The sequence below is a fragment of the Meleagris gallopavo genome, chromosome 13 (assembly GCF_905368555.1).
Source record: "Meleagris gallopavo chromosome 13, MGAL_WU_HG_1.1, whole genome shotgun sequence".
NCBI lineage: Eukaryota > Metazoa > Chordata > Aves > Galliformes > Phasianidae > Meleagris > Meleagris gallopavo.
Window position 1 is genome coordinate 14336823 of NC_139416.1, and position 17958 is coordinate 14354780.

Consider the following 17958-nt stretch of genomic DNA (forward strand, 5'->3'; position numbering starts at 1 on the left):
CAAGCTGCTTAACATTGATTTTCTTTGGCGTCTTTTGCAGCCCTATGCGGGCTACACAATGCAGAAGGCAGACGTGCCTTTTATTGTATCAGGCCCTTTGCCATTAATTACAGACATGCCTTTCCTTAATGACGGGGCACCACTGGCCTGCTGATTCCCAGACTGGATCACCAGAAGATGCAATCAGCAGAACGGAGCAGGGCTGCCAACCACGGACTCTTCCTGGCCTGCCTGTTCTCCCCATCCTCCATTCTCTTTGCAACTGGATCTTTGAGGCCACTGAGCATTCCCATCACACGTACCATGCCCCAGTGGCTGAGTTCTGCTTGTTCAACCATCCTTCTGTATCCTTGCCAAAGAACCCAACAAACGTCTCCACTCCCCTTCACGCAGAGTTCACAGTTGAGAGAGCAAGAGGGAAGACTCATCTTTCATACACCTAGAAGTGCAAAACTCCACAGCAGAGCCAATATTATACTCTTGCTCAACATGGAAAGCTAACCAAACCTCCTGAGTCTGCAAAACTGAGTGGAAAAATTGCAAAAAACAAATTTTGCCTGTGGTATTTTCACATCTTTTCTCTGGCCCTGGCTAGAAAAGTAAATGGTCTCAGTGGTTAGTGCACGGGGCCAGAAGTGAGGAGCCCTGGGCTCCGTTCATACCTCTGCTACTGACTCACTGCAGCAAACTGTTTGGACAAAATTCTTGAAAAGCACTCGCTAATTTTGGGAGCCAATTTTTTTTTGCATAAACAAGTAGAGACATGTAGGCGCACCGTACCTACCGCTTCTCATAAAGCCCGAGGGAGAGTCTGGCACACAGCACATCACTGTCAGCCAACCAGACCAGGATCTGGACCTTCGTTTAGGAAGACACAAAGCACTCTTCCATCTGAATCAGAAAGCTGAGAGCTCCTCCTGGGCCCAGCGGATGCTATTCCAGAGATGCCAGGCTCAGCATTTAATCACAGCACCTAAAATTACTGGGTACACTAGCTTGAGCACTCCCTGTTTCTCCCATCTGCTACATGGGCATTATACATGTGTCATAATAGTCCTCTGACCTCCTACCTCCTATTATGGTGTGTCACAAAACCCAGCAATCCCACAAGATGAGATCTGTTTCAGAATATCAGAATATCACAGTAATATTACCTTAGAAGAAGGTTTCGCTTAGATTTATGCTTCTTGCAAAAGCCAAATTGCTGTTGGAGGATGATTTTAATTTTTCCAGATTAGTTTACCCACAGTAATATTCTCTTGTGTATGAAGGATTTGTTAAGTTGCTTTTCTTAATAAACCTTTCATATCAATTTCATCCTACTGGGTAGATTTTGCCACTTTAGCAAGAGCTACTAAAACATGTATCTGATTAGGAAAAAAAAAAATACAAATTTTCATATAAATTCCTTTTTTTTTTTTTTAAACTTTGACATATTTCCTAGAAGATCTATCACTAATTGTTAATCCCTGTGATCGGCCCACGTAAATAATAACTGTTGAGCATGTAAAACAAATTGGGCAAGGCCCTGCCCTAAGAGCAAAATCAATTCTCTCCCAGATCTAAAGGGTCATTCATAATTATGCACATGTACCTAAGAACAAAATTTCCCTTATTGAGAGATATTGCTACTTCACTTGCAATAATGTAAACGGTAAAAAGACAGGATTAAATGAGACATCCTTGCTGTTGTTGTACCAAGTGAATGTCGTGTTTCTGTCCACAATTCACCTTCTGTTGAACTGCCTGCTTGCAGCATTTCAAAACTTGATGCATTTTCTTTGCCCAGGGCAGTTTATACATGGCATGTTTCTCCCCTCAACTAACTTTACAATTCTTGTGCTCCCAGAGAATTCTCACCCAGGTGTATTCAGATTGCATGGGAATTCTGTCACTAATCAAAGAAAAACAAAGCATTTGAATATTAAAGTATAGATGGGAAGTCTCCTGAGTCTCTTGTTGAAATGCACGTTCAGTGGATCTGCCTGCTCTGTTACAGTGCTAATGGATCCCCCACTGTCACATTGCTGATCCCGGCTGGACAGCCTTTATCTCTAGGGGACTAAGGTATTTCACCTCCCCTACTTCTTTCCACACCTCTGAGCAAATCATTAAGAGGAAAAAAAAAAAGGCAAAGGGATGCTATCACTCTGTGAATAGGACACAATCAATGACATCGTTACAATTTACAGTTTAAGTTTGAGAGAAATATGTTTAGAGAAAAAAAAAAAACAAACCAACCACAGAAATGAGAAAATCTAATCAACCATGTCTGAAAACGCATGGTGAACACGTCCCCTGCCTTATGTCCCTTATGGAAATTGTGCTTATACAACAGATAACTCAGCAATGCAGTCAATAACTGCAGACTCGATACTTCCAAAGGCACTAAAGGGGAATGTCAACCAGCACTGATGAGCAGCTTTGAACCCTTGGCATTTCAGACGCAGACTGACAAGCTAACAGGCCTTTCTTCCTCTGAAGGGAAGAGGGTTTTCATTGCCTGATTCCTATGAATAAAATTCAGTCCAAAAGTGCTGGGCACATGCCACGTTTCTTAAAAGGGCAATGTTACCAGCCACTCTTGATACGTACACTGGGGGAGGCCAATGGATGTCTGCACTCAGCATGGTTTTTCCAGTGGAAAAAAAGGAACAAAAATATCCAAGAATATCTTACACCTGGGTAAGTACACCCATTTGGCAGGGAAGCAAAATGGAGTCCACTTCAGCTAATTTCTCCTCACTCATTTATATTTAGCCCTGCTATAATGGTCCTGCAGCTCCCATCCTGCAAAGGCTCAGCATTGCCTCTTGAAATTAAAATGCTGCTGGATAACAACTCCGAGTGCTTCCTACGTGTGGCTCTGATGAGGGGAATCCCTTTATTTTTCACAAAGCAAGCAATGACAAAATACAAAGGGTTCTGTTAGGCTGCATGGTCAGTGAGAGTAAATGAAACCCATGGGTTAGTCAGAGTGTTAAGTGAGGGAAAGTGAGGTGTTCATCCCTTTGGTCTGACCAGCTGATGAGCACTTGCAGAAGCAGCAATCCCAGGGTGAGCAGGCACGTAAGGACCATGCCTGCTGCTTGGCGTGGCTTATCTCTGCATCCAATGCCTGCAAGATCCTTCTCTGCACGTGTATGACTACTTAGAGAAATGTCCATAATGCACTGCTTGAAAAAGCCCTGTAAGGCATCAAGGTAAGCTTAAGAAATGGGACAATGCTCTTAACTCTCCCAGGCACCAATTGTACAGCTCTGATTTCTCTTTTTCTTGGGTTATCCGATGTTTCCATAGCTATAAATGCTATTTGTGGTCAGAAATTATCCTGCCCTCTTTTTATCCCCATATCTCACACAGATCGTTTGAATTTTAAATTTAATTCTAAGGATCCTGTGAATATTTTTTTGTTCATAAAAACAGTATTTCCATCATGTCGTAAAAAAAAAAAAAACAAAAAAAAACCCTAAATACTTTCAGTTTTTGGAAGTAAAAAGCTAAAGCATAGGCGGAGTAACTTTGAGAAGTGGAGTTCAGTGGTGCTTGGTATGGGATCTCTCAGAATGTGTTCTTTAGCAACTCTGTTGTTTGTACTGAGATATCTGGTAAGGTCTTTTGGGAAAACATACTGCATATCTCTTTAAGGTCCAACCAAAATATCATCTATCCTGCCCTCAGTACAACGGCCTTACTGAGATAAACAGTTCAGGGGAAAAAAAGACTTCCACTGTAAATCATACTAACCAAACACTGGTGGGCCAAATTCCCTACCCTCCACTCCAGCAAGATGCTGTTTGCTCAACAGGGAGTCTGATTATTTGACAAAATTTAGGAGGTTAAAATTAAGACAACATAACTGTGGTCCTCTAAGAAATTATTCTGTTCTTATTTTCTTGCCTCTCTTTTTCTTGGCACCAAGGGACTTCAGGTCAGAGCTAAAAAGCTTATGAACTCATTTCCTAAAATTTTCAGTCTCCCAAAAGCTTGCTTTCCTTGGATTATTTTTAATTCAGTCAATTTGTAACACATATTCAGCCGGTATCCTCCATAATATTTTATGATAAATCCCATTCAATTTCACATGTACGGTTGCAAGCTTTATTGCTTAACAAACATTTCATCTTCTCTCCCATAATTTATATCTGAATGAGTTTATTATAGACATAGCATTTCATTCATTGTGCAGTTAATTCTGTAACATGCTGCCTGTTTTCTGTATGGCCGCTCTACCATTATGTGCTTTCAGTACAATTGAATTTTTTCTTGGGAGCTTTATAAAATGGTTTATGAATATGTAATACAAATTGTATTAACAAGGCAAATGTACTTTTTATTCCTTTTGTGAACATTTCCAGTCAATGACTAGTAAGAGAATGAGCATGGTAGCATGCATCTCCCTGAACTCCTATTCACTAGGGCTACCCATGCAATATTATTTTTTAAAGGCTCATCACTTCAAAAACAAAGGCGTTTTAAAATCTCAGTTGATGCTGCAGTCAGCTCCATGGAAGAGAAGATGAGAAAGCTTTGCAAGACACAATCTTTTTTGACATTCATTTCAGGCAGTCTTATTACCTTGATTACTATTACATATATTTGTCTCACTTTAACACTTAGAAGCACCAGTCCTGTTGGATTACATGCCTACATGCATACATGATAAAGAGGTGATCCCTGCCTTAGAGTCATCACTGACCACACTCCTCTAATGAGACAAGAACTGGGAATAAGAATGGGAATAAGAACAGGGTTAGAGAGGGTTACGACGTACAAGAGGGACTGTATGTAGGAGGCATCACTTTCAGAGCAACTGACATAGATGACACATTCAGTGCGTGCAGCAGCTGCTGGGGGGAGTACATCATGCAAAGGGTTGTGACAGATGATGTTTAACAGCCACACAACATTCTGAGGGAGCTCCCCGCATGACTTTCACTGTATGCATATACTTACAAAACAAGAAGCAAAATGTTTCTTTACCTAAATTAGCTTGCTTCCAGTAGACAGAAGACAATTAGCCCACCAAGAAAGGAAGGTAGGCCCCTGGCCCCCAAGAACACTCAAAGCTTCAGTATAAAGAAGCTTATTTTACACCACAGCATCAAAGCTCACCACAACACCCTTGTGAAAGCTCACAAGGAGATTTGCTTGTGCCACTTACTTGCTAACGCACTTCCTTATCTTCTGCTCTGTCTCTGATTTGAGAATACACCTCCTGTTTTGGCCAGAACACTTTCTAGAACTGATCTGTGCCCACTGTACTGGCTGATGGCTATTGGCTTGCCATGTGTTCCTAGTTACAGCATGGGGAGTCATTCCTCGGTGACGTGACGGAAAGCCTAGAGCCTTCGATAGGAAATAATGTGGTACTGACAGAAGAAGGACAAAACAGAAGAAGTCTGAATATATTTCTGCTCAACTGTACAGATTACAAGGGATGGAGCAAAAATTTGCTGCTGGAATTCAGATTCTTTTGATGTCTACCCACAGGCTCAAGAACTTCTATACTGGGAGGCAAGTAATATTTAGCAGGCTGCTTTACTACCCATGTTAGATAGAATTACAACAAGGTGATCTATAGAGTAGGGTTTGTCTGGCTTCTTCTCTCAGATCCTCAGATGGACATGTGGAAGAAAATCCCCTGGTGTCATTCTAGATTCCTAGAGCTAGCCTGGGTTTGATGAATAGAGAAATCATCATGAATTAAGAGCAAGCCAATAAACAAGAAGGGACTTTCACATTTCATGAAACGTGCTTGTAGAAGCATTCCCATTTTAGGAGAGGAAATAGCCCTGCTTTTAAAGAAGGGATCTTTTTATCTGCCGTCTCTATATTCGCGTATACAAAGTGGGGTTCAGTAATACCACTCAAGCAGAGAGTCTCATGATTTTCCAAATTACATTCATGAAAGGCGTCAGAACTAGCAGCATTGCTGAGCCATACCCACTCCTTATTAAATTCCTCCAATGACGATTTTACTGGAGTTTTATATTAGTGTTAACAAAGGACCTGAATAAGATATAAGTAAGAGATGTTATATTTTAAATAAAAGTCCAGGTAATGTGCCACTGGGGACCTCAGGATCAAATGAGCTTTTATATTTTTATGTAGAATGTAATCACTTTTTTCATGATTGTGGTTGCTACATTACTGTTATTAAAGAGTTTATTACCCTTTGGGGGATACTGCTCTTTGGAATTACATGCTTGCAGACCAGAAGAGATAGTGTAGCTTCATCCATTGATCCACTATACAGCATGGGACAACAGAACAGCAGCATACTGGGCTGGCATGGCATGGTACCAAGCCTAATCCCACTGGTACCGCAGGGAGGCAGAGTGAGATGCAATGGAAACTGGAAAGTCATTGTTATATGGTTATTCTGTTTGCAATCATTTAGTACATAATCTCTATCAAAGTCTCTATCAGGCTTTTCAGGGAAATTGGCCAAAATGTAACATGTAAAGAGAGGGCAAAAAAAAAAAAAAAAAAAAAGGCAAAAAAAAAAAAAAAAGGCAAGATATTACAAGAAATGGAAAATTACCTAACAGACCAATTATCCCTCTTCAAACTTTGGAAAATCTTAGCACATCTTCCTAGACTATTATATATCTATCATTTATTACCAAGTCGACCTTTATCCCTCTCTCTACCTTGGCAGCATTATGCTTTCACGGGAATTACTTTTTAACAGAGTATTCAATCTATCAGAAGACCCATTCAGGACCCACTTTCGAATCAAAGGGGTCAATACCCTCTTCCCACTGATCCGTTTTTCAGCAAGCACTATGGTGCATGTTACAAAGAAAACAGTGCCAGCTCCTGGGACAACCCTACTGGCTCCTTGCACCCTAAATACATCTTCTTCCATCTCAATTTCAGACTGCACTCCCGAGGATCATCATTAGGCAACAGGCTCATCCCACTAGATTTGAGCTTCTATGCTTCCCATAGATTCCAGACTAATAATATATTTGAATGCACACATCTCAGAAAGCAAACGTTATTACTGAAGTTTCCTCATTATGACTCCTGTGATGTAAACACATGGGTGGTGCTATTTTTTGACATTTTGCTTGTTTTCAAGGGGGAAGATATCTATATGATATGTTTACACCAGAATGTGAATATCTGAAGGCAAATCAAATATATTAAGTGCATCCATATCATTAGCTGTTGCTTCACTGAGACAAGGAAGGAATCCCTTTGTGGAAGATGAACAGGAATGTATTACCACAGCATCTTAAGAAACACAAGTGATCCACAATGCCCAAAAAGGTTACAGGAGGTGACAGAATGAGTAGGTCTCTCTTTCTCTTACCACTAGGAACGTCTCCTTGCTTCATTTCCCATGAAAAGCTGTAAAGCAAACACCTATCTAGAACATAAGAGGAAACAACTCATCATTACCACATACAATGGCTGCTTACATCTCCATGTCATGGTGCTAGTAGTGGTTCTGAGCACACAAAATTCATAAATGTCAGCAAAATGTGTGAAAAACGATATTCTGGAACATATATACTCATGTGGGTATTATCCATGGTATCTGCTGTCATCATTTATCAAATTTGTCTTTCAAAGATATTAGACTTCACGTCAAGGAGAAATGATATCCAGGACAGGATCATCAATACTACCATGCTGTCTACTACCATGCTGTCTACAGCAGAGGAATTAAATTAAATTGCTATTTCCAATCTCAATCAAACAGAACTGAGACCTGGAGACCTGCCCCAGGTGTCAGTGTAAGGGAGAACAAGGAGGCACGAGCAGTACAAAGCCTAACAGACACGTCATGGTAGCATCTCTCTGAACACAGGGTGGAGAGTCCTGGTTATCTTAAGATGACTCCACCTTCTTCCACTGTGAATTAGTAAGCAACTTCCCCTCAATGTGTTGTTATTCAGTATCATCACAAATACTCAGGACTACACAGAATGCAGTATCCCACATCAGCACTGGTACAAGTGCTTTTGCAGGAGGAAAGGGATGCCCCATGCCCTGAGCATGACCATGTTGGCATCTTCCAATAAATAGGATAACACCACCAGTAACATATTCTCAGCTCCTGCTGTGCTTTAACCACGCATTCCATTTAGCCTCTCAGGCAAGGACAGGGAAGGAGCAAGCAGTTTCTTGACTCTCCAGAGTTAAGATTTATGCTCACCCATACAGCATGTACACAAAATGAAATCAGCCTTTATACAGCCCCCCAAGTGGGAGGCACCCCGTCCTTGTATACCCATTCACACACCACATATCATGTAGCTCATAAACCATGTCACACATTAATGAGATCCAAATAATGCAGAATCTACAAAGTGGTAACATCTGTAGTTACACTACTTAGTTTAAGTCACAAGGATTAACAGTCCCCATGGTACTAGAAATACACTAATCACTTGCAAGGATCACAGAAGAATTGTTGCCATCTTGTGCTGCCTGGCTGGCCAAGTGATTTTAATCTTCTTTTGAGATAGATACTGGATCTTATAAACCACTGGTCTGCTGCTGTAAATAATGAAAGAATTCTACAGCCTATGTCCACCCATTATGTCCTTTTTGTGTAAGAGGCAGGAAAATCATGTTTTAATGCGAAAAATTTAGTACTGAAAAAAAAAAAGCAAAAAGCTTGCAAGCAAAACTCTGTGAAAGAGCCTTGGTTTTCATTTTAATGACTCTTCCACAGCCTTCTTTAAGAAAATCCTACAAGTAGGAGATAATCTAACAAATCCATGCATACCTAAAAACCAGTGTTGAAAATAGATTGCAAAATCTTTTCCAACCCTCTTTAAGTAACAAAAATAAAAAAGAAAAGAAAAAAAGGAAAGAAAAAGAAGAAAGCTTAAAATTCTGGATGAGGTTTTCTTTTTTTTTTTTTTTTTTAATTAGAAATTTGATAATTAAATAGCATCTTTTAAAATCCTTTCTGTAATACTGTACTTCCAATATGTATATAGATGTGTATACTGAAATGTAATAGATGCATTATTTCACTACCACTTTTTTAAGGAACAACCACAAATGATAGCATTCTTTTCACTGACTTGTACAGGCATCCATAGATCATCCAAAAGAATGCCACAGAAGAACAGCATTTGAATAATCTGTACTTTGAGTAATAGTTTGAACATAAAAGATTACTGTGCTGATGGCAGCCAGTGGACATATTTCATACTACTACAGTAACTTTCTTTCTTATCACTTCATTTAGTGATATCATCTCTCTTGAAAAAATAATGCTGTATGATATTTCTGTCTCCTGGAGTCGAGATGAGCATAACGATTCTATCTGGTTTAATACATGATAGCACTCCTACATCAGTTCTCCGTGAAAATCCAAAGGATTCCAAGGAAACAAACCTATATACCATGTTTGTCCTGTGTATGTTTGGCTTTGTTCTTTTCTGCAGTCTTTTCATTATTGCCAGTGTGCTGGCCGAACCCTTTCTATAGAAAGAATAATCGTAAATCTGCATGAAGTTCACGATGATTAGTTTCTCTTGGAGTTGGGCCAAAGAATAAGCCTTTCTCCAATACAGCCTTCACATGCAGGCTCAGTCAAGAATTCGTTTATTAATCCTATCAAGGCTGGATTAAGCCACCCAGAGGCCCTAGTGACATCAAGTAACTCTGCGCCTTGAGATAGGCCTCCCAATCGAAAGATCTCCAAAACAGCAAGTTAGAGGTTAGCCCTGAACACAGACCACGCTGTATCTCTACTTAATCCCAAAGTGCTGGATCAGGACACCCACATCGAGGCATCTGTCTCTCCACTGCAAGCACTAATAGCCTGTGCTCCAGTTTAGGCCAGGACGCAAAACGCAAGCGTGCTACAGGCGAAAGGACGTAGGAATATTTAATAGACAGAATGTGTTCTAAAGGATATTGTAACTGAAGATGAGAAGATAAAGTCTAAGCAACTCAGTAGCCAACCTAAGAATTTCTTTACTCATACCCTTTTTATTCCATAAGCACATTGGTGAAAAGATTTCAGCAGACATTTCATGTATCAAAATCTTCTACAAGTTTACTTATCCATACACAGTATTATTTTGGTATCAAGAGCAATCATACCTTGATTCAAATAGTCTTTCTACAAGCTGTATTAAAACTCTGTCACTCCATTTCCTGAGAGCTCAGCTGACTCCTTTTTGGTTTCCTAGCTTAAATTCTTCATCTTTCATTTTAAAATGCAGATTTTGAGGTTGATGCTCTACTTCAGAAGCAAGATTTGGCTAAAAACCTGATTTCTGCCTTCTTTTATCAATTTGGCTATTTCATTTCAAGAATATAAGCACAATTTTCCTGCTGCAAAACTCCCACCTGGTCAGCCTTGTTAGAAATGTTTGTGCCTCCTCTCAAACAGATCCCCTCCCCCCCTTCCTACCACATCCCGCTCTCAATCCAGGCAAGATTTGTTACAAACATTTCACAGAGCTCTAACATTGTGTGAACTCTTGCTGAATTATTGTTGTTCCAGGAGTGTCCTGGGGGGATTTTCAGAGCTGCTGTGAGACAGTGATACTCCTCGTGGAGGACTAATAGATTGTCACTGCTTCCACTGGGAACAATGAAGGTCAGATATGCTAGCTAACCTATGTTAACACGCAACTTCCTTGCTCTGCTCAGGAACAGCATTGAAAAGAATACCATGCTTAGGTATCCCTCATTGCCATTTCACATACTGCATCAGTCCTAGCAGTGAGGGCTTTTGGCTTCAGCCTGACCCCTAGCAAATCAACTCACTAATCCCACAGGATCCACTACTTCACCTGCACCAACAGAGCAAATCTCAAAAGGCAGAAAGGGAGAAAAAGGACAGGAGGAGAAGTCACCTGCTCAAAGCATCTCCCCCAGGCAGCTCAGCCAGTGTTTTATGACATTCTGAAAACTTAGGAGCAAATGAAAACCTGGACAGGAAAGGTGCTTCCATCCTCCTGCAGCACACTCCTACTTATCATCACACACACCTGGATTAGTCCCTAAAAACTGTTGTGCTTTCTTTTTAACCAACCCACCCTACTTTTGTTTTGTGTTTTTGTGTTCCTTTTCTTACCTGTCACCCGGGGCTCTTCCAGAAGAAACAGACTGCACATTCACAACCTGACAGAGGCTGGTGGATGAATTCTTCATCCTCTGGATCCAGATATTTTTTCTGGGTCCTGCAGGAGCTGTAGCCTTCTTGCCCATCTGGTGCCTTATAAAAGACAAAGGTTTTGTTTTGAGCATGTATGTTCACTATTCAATGCTGTCCTTTAACACATGTGCATACATGCATCTGTTGATCTTCTGTTTATCAATACGATCCAGTCCAGTGTTTTATGACATTCTGAAAAACTTAGGAGCAAATGAAAACCTGGGCAGGAAAGGTGCATTCAGAAGTTTTGAAAGAAAATCTAATTCATAAATATTAGAACTACAAGGGGAAATGAGCCACAGCTTGATCACACAACAAGAATAGCAATTAGGAACAATTGTTGAATTTAGTTTAGGTATGCAGCATACGTAGGTAAATATACTGAATGCTAATGGTTTTATAATAGTCTTATTAATTCACACACATAGTTAATGTTTAAGATAAACTCCCCATCTTTAGAGTAATTTATGCATTCCACTTTTATAGAATTCCAATTGAATGAATATGAACATAATCATTTTGCACAAATGTTCTCTAAGGAGTGTGCAGAGAGTCTGAGGCAATGCTGAGGCTCCCCACAGCTTTATTCATAATGGATCAGTCTATTCATTCCTTATTAATTTAATGGAGTACAACTGAGCAGTCTAGCAGCTTGAGCTTATGAGTGTTTCACAAATGGGGCTTTTTGCCTGTAATCGCTTAATCCTACTGGCTAGGCCTCATAAATTGAATAAAGGAGTGAACTAGGTTTTAATTAAGTCTAAGGAATGAGCTTGTCTGAAAGATACTACAGCCTCTTAAGATCACAGTGGTGAAGTGTGTTTGTCCAGAAGTCTGGTGGGGGCAAGCAGCCTGGTTTAGTTAGGGTAGAGATCAGTTGCTTTGATGTGAGGTATTTGTTAATACCTTTTCTTTTTAATTAAAAATCCATTTTCCACTGTCAGTACCATCCAAAAGCACAAGCGAGAGAACTGCAGCAAACCTGACTGGTTTGGGGAAGCAAAAGGGATTCATTCTTTCTGACTCCATAAAGGAGCTTACAGCCTGATGCTGGCAATCAGAGAACAAAACATTTGGCCAAGCAGCTCTGAGCTACTCTGTGTCAGGGCCCATTGCCTCGGGTTGAGCCAAATGCATGCAGAACTCAGGAGCAAAAGCACAAAATGGGGAGTTGGGCTCTCACCCCCTTCGAGGGGTCCTATGCATCAGGTCGGAGGTAGCAGGCTCACAGCCACCTGCCTACTCCACTACAGAGCACAGCTTTCTGCCCCAAGCATACCCACACACCAGCTCAGGAGGAACAACTCAGTGCTGGTTTCTGATCAAATCTGAGCAAGACACAGGAATTAAAGCTCCTCTCCTGTGCTCTCAGAGGTCCTGTCCTGCCAGCCTCTTCTGAGAGAAACAGAAACAGAGAACCACTCCTGCTGCAAAACGTATTTGCAGCCACTTTCTTTTACAGTTCAGCTGCTGGAGAAGCAATTCTGTCTCAGGCTGCAAACCAGCCTGGCTCTCAGCTCAGTTAGGACAGAGGGGCCTTCAGCTCCCTGCCTCTCCGCAACAGCCTCCAGAGAACAAAAATCACCTCCTACACTCCTCCAAACTACCTGTTGAGAATATATCCTATGCAACAAGGATTTTGAGATTTGTGGTGATGTAAAAGCTTTCCTGATGAACGTATTCCATCTCCTCCTCTGGTGGGCTCTTGTAAGTTAGCTGTATTGGATACAGAATAGATGCGAGGCATTGAGCTCGAGTGCTCTCCTCCCTCCTGGGACCAAGGCTAGAATGTAAACAGCACTGCATTCTGTTATAAAAACTACCAGTTTGGTAAATCATCGTTCAGGGTGCAGGATTTTCTTCTTGTAAATAGAGATAAAGAACAAGATTCTGGGGAATCTGTCAGTTGCTTTGCAGTATAATGAAGGGAGACAATATATTGTTCCTACTGTGATTTGCAGTTCCAGTGCAAAGATTCTGAAAGTACTCTGTAACCCAGGTATGGTTTTCACACACCCATGCAACAGCATACTGCAGTCCCAACAGCAGTCAGACTCTTTTTGCTGAGAGTATTATGTACAGACATGGCAGAGGGAGCCCCTGACCCCAGACTCCCACCTACGGGCAGTATTTTACAGGCCTGGCATTCATTTGTCATTTTCCTTCCATACTCACAAATAAGAAATGGGGAACTGTAGGGCTGGTGAAAGGAAGGCTAATTTGCCTAGCTTGCTTCTTGTGGGTTTTACTGAATTATGCTGCTGCCCCTGAGTCATGCTTTGGTATTAGGTTTTAGCTGTAGGTTTAAGTTATGCCAAAGGCAGGAAGGAGATGAATTTTAATTAGGCACCCATCTCTTGATGAATTCTCCTAGGATGCTTTGAAAATCCAGGCCCTAGAGCTGTCATGTGTGTGTGCATGCTTGTTCCTGGGCATGTTGTATATATCTGTGCATACACAAATCTACATAAATAAATAAAGCGACACGATCAGATGTTCAAAGGCATTCAATCCTTAGCAGCACCCTGTTGTTCTTAACAAGGGTTGGTGCCTGCTGAGCTCCTCTGAAAAGCCAGTCCAGATCTCTGACTGTGGGGAACGCTGAACTTTATACAGCTGAGATGAACGTACACCATTTCTAATGAGAATTAAGTTTTAATTGCTTTGCAAGATCTGGATCTGAGAGGGGTAGAACATTGTATCTCTCCAATTGTTTGGCATTTCAGTTTAAACCCACCTCTCTCAGCCTGGTGATGACTTCAGGCCCAGGGCAGCTTCAGTCCAAAGGCTCCTGTCATGGCAGTGGCAGAATTCCGAACACCTGCTGCAGATGGGTGAAAAAGAATTAAACAAACACCAGAAGTGCATGCTAAAATGTAAATGCAAGCTGTATTTATTTTAAGGGCTGTTATGATTGCTTAATTACAGTTCTTAAAAAAAAAAAAAAAAAAAAAACAACAATAAAAAAAAAACCAACTAAAAAACTGTCTTTTGGTCCTCTAAACAGCTTGTGTTCAACACACAGCTAGAAAGGCAGGCCAGACTCATCTCAGAATGATGAACATACAGTGGTCACAATTTTCAAACAAGTATTATTCGGGATCTGAGATTATTTCCTGTTTTGATTAAATTTTCTAAACTACTGAAAACTCTTTTTTAATTATTCATACAAGCAGCAAACAAGTGGGCTCCAGTACGTGAATATGAAGGAGTGGAGGCCTCTAGATGTGCTTTTGAGAGCACTCCTCATGTCAGCACACTTACTGGAGTTCATCCCCCCAGGGTCTGAAAGGCAGACTGCTTTGAAAAGGAATCAGAACTATGAAGTTGCAAAACCACAAAATCTGACAAAGACAGAGGACTCAAATGATATCTCTCTCCATTAAAAAAGAAAAAAAGACTAGACTCTGTTAGCAAGAATTCAGTGAGGGGCAAAGAGCTGGTTGGAGCAATTCAGCATCTGTACTTTGCAGATGAAAAACTGCACAACAGAAGATGAAGAGCCAATGGAGTCTGACAGCCATGTGTGACCCTGAAATGCCAAAGTGGACATCAGAGCTGGTCCTTGGACTCACAGATCCCTCAATCCCAAGCAACCTCTCATGGTAGCCAACACATTTATACAGCTCAACCCTTCCCCTCCCACCTCATAATAAGATCAGAGCCCCTCCACTTGGCTTGCCACTTGAGTTGCTGTAGCTCAGCGAAACAGACGATACATGTGTGAAGAAAATCTGTGGAGCTGCTGGAACATCCCACAGAGTTAGCAAGTCAAAAGGATCATTCAATATCCTTGTTTTTTCAGTGTAAGTAGTTAATGGGGAAATACCTCAGAAGTACATTTACACTTAACAAGTGGAAGACTGCAGGTACCTCCCGTGTCAGCAGTCTGCTGCATAAATGCATAAAGCCATCTGTATCAAAAGTACTACTGATCTGTTTTTAAAAATGGTTAATTTTATACCAATGGCACTTAAAAGAGCTAACATATAATAGACTGCAACATTTTCCAAACTAGTGCAATTTTTAAGGTGCTGCTAACACAGATCTATTGACTGATTTGCACTAATTACTTACAAAAGATGCTCCAGGGCAAATCTCACACTCTCACTCAATTTACAAAGGAGGTCGTTCAGCAATTGACAAGGTGTGCCCCTCCACTTGAAAGCTGTTGGATTGGAAAGAAAATAAATACTGAAGTCCGAGAAAATGGAGAGAAAATGTCAAGCTAACATAGAATTCTCTTGATGTTGTTAATTGTTAACACAAAATTCCTCTGGTTTTCATCATCCTGCAAAGGAGAAATGCACAACTGCCACAAATGTTACATCTGTGTAAGAATTGGTCCTAATGTGCTAATTTGTTTGTCTCCTTGTAAAGTACTTTTCAAATTTCTGTGGACACAGTACTTAGGACCAGACAGGAACCAAGGCAGGTAACTTCCTAGGAGGAATGCATCCAAGGACAGCACAAGGGGCCATTCCCTTACTTTTTTTGTGCATGGGAACAAGGAAATTGTACCTAGCTATCTGCACTAGGCCAACTGATCAGCTCAATGGGCTCTAGAAAGAGGCTGTGGCCAAAAGCAGCCAGCAGGCTGCTTATCAGCAGCGTCTGGGCAAAGCTGGATGCAGTCCCCCACACTGCCCACCAAGCTTCCTGACTCACCATTTCTAATTCCACATTAGAAAGCTGCAGACAGGTGAGACAGAACGGCAGACAAGTTAGGAGTCTTTTTCACATTCCCACACTATGATAGAATATATATACAATCAAAAAGCAATTTAAGTTAGCATTAATGGTGAAAAACAGGATGCCAGCATTGTCTACTGCAACAGCTGTTCAGCATCTGAATGAAATACTGTATCCAGCATTCACCCATCTCATAACATCCTTTTTGTAAGTCTCCGAGGTCACCTAAACACATTTATTGACTTCATTATTTTTATATAGGGGGAAAAAATGGATGCTGCTGTAGAGCTGAGCAAATAACTCACAATAAAATCTTTATTCAGTATATTTCATCTTTTTTTTTTACTGTTCTTGCAACATAGTGAAATTCTTACACTTACCGATTATCTAAAATCACTATCTGAGAATTTCTGCAGTAAATTTTTTTATGCTACAAGATGTTCTTGGAAAGTTCAGGGTGAATATTTACCATTAAGTCTGTGCTTGTTATTTAGATAAACCATGCAGCACCGTTTCTGTTCTCCAATTGACTTTTGTAATTTATAGGACAGCACAACTTGTGAATTTTACTGGTGAGCGTACATGACAAATCCACTAACAGTTGCTTAGAGTAGCTCAGATTCTAGGACATGTCAAGAATTAATTTCTTGAAGAGTAAAATTAAAAAGCAATTTAAAGGATCATATGCCAGGTGTCCTATCCAGAAGAAACAGAACCAGAAAATGTGATAGCAATACACAAATCAGAGGTTGATTAGCTGTACATACTGTGAAATGAAACTCCCAGTGCCACATTACATGAGAGTGTGGGTATACTTTTTTACCTATTTTTCCTTCTTTTTTTTAAAAAAAAGCATTTTTTAAATTTATTTAAGAAGACTATTTAATTCCACTGAGTTCCCCTTTCACTCATGGCCTGAATCAAAGACAGCCAGATCCTCAGATGCTATCAGTCACCCCACGTCCTGTCGACATGTTGATGAACTTATGAAAGAAGGCTATGAACGACATTGCTGAAACAAATACATTTGCATGAAAACTGTAGCTCACAATGTTCACAAGGGAGATACATTAGTAGGAATCCAGATGAACCCTAGATCGTTCAGGATATGATGATACTAACTCCTGCTGATACAGATGGGTACTGATTTCGCAATATGGAGTTCTGAAAAGTAGATTTGCTTCAGCGAGCTCATATTTGGATCTTGTTTTGAAGCAGGCTAAGGAATTCAGACATCCTCAGGTACAGACATATATAATTTTAGAGTGCTCTTAGCAATGAGTCTCTTCAAACTGAATGAGGTCTGCAATTTGCTTGACCCATCCCTATTAAAACAAATGAACCAACAAGTGAAGTACATAGCTCATTATGAGTATAAAAATAATTCAAAGCAAGCCCCCCACTGGCTCAGCACAAAGGGATGGCTCCTTGGTTGGTTGCTCAGGGCATAAGTAGGAATGACACAAATGCAAATTGTATTGAGGGAACAACGATGCAGAGCTATGTATGTGGGGAAAAGTTTCATCCTTTAACTGCACACAGGGGATCATTCAGATGTCTGTTCAAAGGAAATTAAGCCACGAGCTCTGAACAAAAATGTCTCTTCTATGATGGGCAGACAGGGTGCCACAATTTCTAATGAGCCAAGTTTTATCCAAATGTTTTTGGAATTTTTGTGTATTTTTCACCAAAGTAATTTTATTTAATTAGAACAGGAAATCCAAGGAAAGCATTACTGGATTTCTATAATTGCCAGAAACACATCAAAAGAAACAGAAGCCTTGATATGGTGGCACGAGATTGACACTAAGAGGTACCATGTTCTCTTAGTTTTGGACTCCTCTTCTTAATCTTTCCACCAGTGTGCAAGTCAGTAAGTCACAGTTAAGTTCCAAAAACTGTCTCCATTATTACACAAATACAGGTCTAGCTCTATGCTAAATGCTTTTTATGACATTGTCTGCAAAAGAAGACAGTGCAAAAACTGCTGGAAGAGATTATGGCCAGTTCATGTGCCCTGCATACACTACAGGAATGGCAAGGAAAAGCTCTGAGGCAGCTGTCTGACATTCAAGTTCCAACCACGCTGGTACAACTGAAATAAAGGCCTTAGGACACTG

At 40.6% G+C, this 17958-nt stretch overlaps 1 long non-coding RNA gene across 6 annotated transcripts in view; it reads right to left on the reverse strand.

The window, feature by feature from the left end:
* The window catches only part of LOC109369823 (uncharacterized), a 340039-nt gene that overhangs the window by 184863 nt on the left and 137218 nt on the right, over nt 1-17958 (reverse strand). For all 6 annotated transcript variants that reach the window (XR_014886106.1, XR_014886107.1, XR_014886109.1 and 3 more), the window contains 3 exons: nt 15224-15314; nt 13884-13970; nt 11066-11206 (listed from right to left, as the gene is read on the reverse strand). This is a non-coding gene — a long non-coding RNA (uncharacterized LOC109369823). The remainder of the gene's footprint in view (nt 1-11065; nt 11207-13883; nt 13971-15223; nt 15315-17958) is intronic.